This window comes from Babylonia areolata, unplaced genomic scaffold (genome assembly GCF_041734735.1).
Source record: "Babylonia areolata isolate BAREFJ2019XMU unplaced genomic scaffold, ASM4173473v1 tig00008346, whole genome shotgun sequence".
NCBI lineage: Eukaryota > Metazoa > Mollusca > Gastropoda > Neogastropoda > Buccinidae > Babylonia > Babylonia areolata.
In genome coordinates, this window is record NW_027468413.1 from 1 (window position 1) to 2102 (window position 2102).

At 53.9% G+C, this 2102-nt stretch overlaps 1 non-coding gene across 1 annotated transcript; it reads right to left on the reverse strand.

Moving 5' to 3' along the window:
- Positions 1-57: 57 nt before the first annotated feature.
- Positions 58-211, reverse strand: LOC143278617 (5.8S ribosomal RNA). The gene has a single exon (XR_013054232.1). It is a non-coding gene; the product is annotated as a 5.8S ribosomal RNA (ribosomal RNA).
- Between the last annotated feature and the right edge of the window lie 1891 nt (positions 212-2102).

Here is a 2102-nt window from a genome sequence, read left to right on the forward strand (position 1 = left end):
GGCGCTTCGAGAGCTCAGGGCACCGGAAAGAGCCTCCGGCGATGGGTAGAACTTCGCCGACCCTCAGACGGGCGTGGCCAAAGGACGGACCCTTGGCCGCAATATGCGTTCAAAGTGTCGATGTTCAATGTGTCCTGCAATTCACATTAGTTCACGCAGCTGGCTGCGTTCTTCATCGACGCACGAGCCGAGTGATCCACCGCCTAAAGTTGTTCTCTTCGTTTCGTTTCGTTTCCCGTCCCGCAAGAGGCTTTCGCGGGCGGACTGCTATCACGGTTAAATCTAGTTCATCGATGGGAAGGTAACAAGAAAAGAGCCAGGGGGGGCGGCCCCCCCGGACGAGGCCGGTGGGGGGCTCTTTGAACCTTCGCCAGGCAGAAGGGCGCCAGCCCGGACGAGCGAGAGCTACCACCGGTTTGGTACAGCACCCAACGGCTTCCCCTGCCGAGAAGGCCGACGGGCGGCTCCCTTGGAAAAAAGAGAGACAGCCCCGGCACCCCGGACAGGACAGGTACCCCCCAAGTCACACTTTTCGGGGAGGCGGGCCGGTCGCAAAACACCTGGCTAACACCGGCCGCCTTCTCCAAAACACGAGGACGGTTCCTCCCCTTATTTTTTTTTGCGGTTCGTTCCTCGATGGCAGGCAACGCGTGATCCGTTAATGATCCTTCCGCAGGTTCACCTACGGAAACCTTGTTACGACTTTTACTTCCTCTAAACGATCAAGTTCGAGCGTCTTCTCGACCGTCGGCGCCGCCCGGTGAAGGGCGGGCCGAGACCAATCCGAGGCCTCACTAAACGCGTCAATCGGTAGTAGCGTCGGGCGGTGTGTACAAAGGCAGGGGACGTAATCAACGCGAGCTTATGACTCGCGCTTACTGGGAATTCTCGTTCATGGGGAACAATTTCAAGCCCCAATCCCTATCACGAAGGAGATTCAACGGGTTTCCCAACCCTTTCGGGCCAGGGAGAAAGCCACGCCTGATTCCTTCAGTGTAGCGCGCGTGCGGCCCGGACATCTAAGGGCATCACAGACCTGTTATTGCTCAATCTCGTGTGGCTAAACGCCACTTGTCCCTCTAAGAGTTAGCGCCGACGCGTGAAGGATCGGCGAACTATTTAGTAGGCTAGAGTCTCGTTCGTTATCGGAATTAACCAGACAAATCGCTCCACCAACTAAGAACGGCCATGCACCACCACCCACTGAATCAAGAAGAGCTATCAATCTGTCAATCCTTACAGTGTCCGGACCGGGTGAGTTTTCCCGTGTGAGTCAAATTAAGCCGCAGGCTCCACTCCTGGTGGTGCCCTTCCGTCAATTCCTTTAAGTTTCAGCTTTGCAACCATACTTCCCCCGGAACCCGAAAACTTTGGTTTCCCGGAAGCTGCCCGCAGAGTCGATGAAGCAACACCAGCGAATCGCTAGTTGGCATCGTTTATGGTCAGAACTACGACGGTATCTGATCGTCTTCGAACCTCTGACTTTCGTTCTTGACTAATGAAAACATGCTGGCAAATGCTTTCGCAGTTGTTCGTCTTGCGATGATCCAAGAATTTCACCTCTAAACACCGCAATACGGATGCCCCCGTCTGTCCCTCTTAATCATTACCTCGTGTTCCGAAAACCAGCAAAATAGAACCGAGGTCCTATTCCATTATTCCATGCACCATTATTCAGGCAACGTGCCTGCTTTGAACACTCTAATTTCTTCAAAGTAAACGTTCCGGCCACCCAAAACGCTCAATGAAGAGCACCATGGGCTGAACAACCGGGAAGCGTAGGATGGGAAACAAAACACACAGTGACCGCCGCGAGGCGGACCGTGCGCCCATGCCTGAGATCCAACTACGAGCTTTTTAATCGCAACAACTTTAGTATACGCTATTGGAGCTGGAATTACCGCGGCTGCTGGCACCCAGACTTGCCCTCCAATAGATCCTCGTTAAAGGGTTTAAAGTGTACTCATTCAATTACGGAGCCTCAAAAGAGTTCCGTATTGATTATTTTTCGTCACTACCATCCCCGTGCCAGGAGTGGGTAAGTTGCGCGCCTGCTGCCTTCCTTGGATGTGGTAGCCGTTTCTCATGCTCCCTCTCCGGAA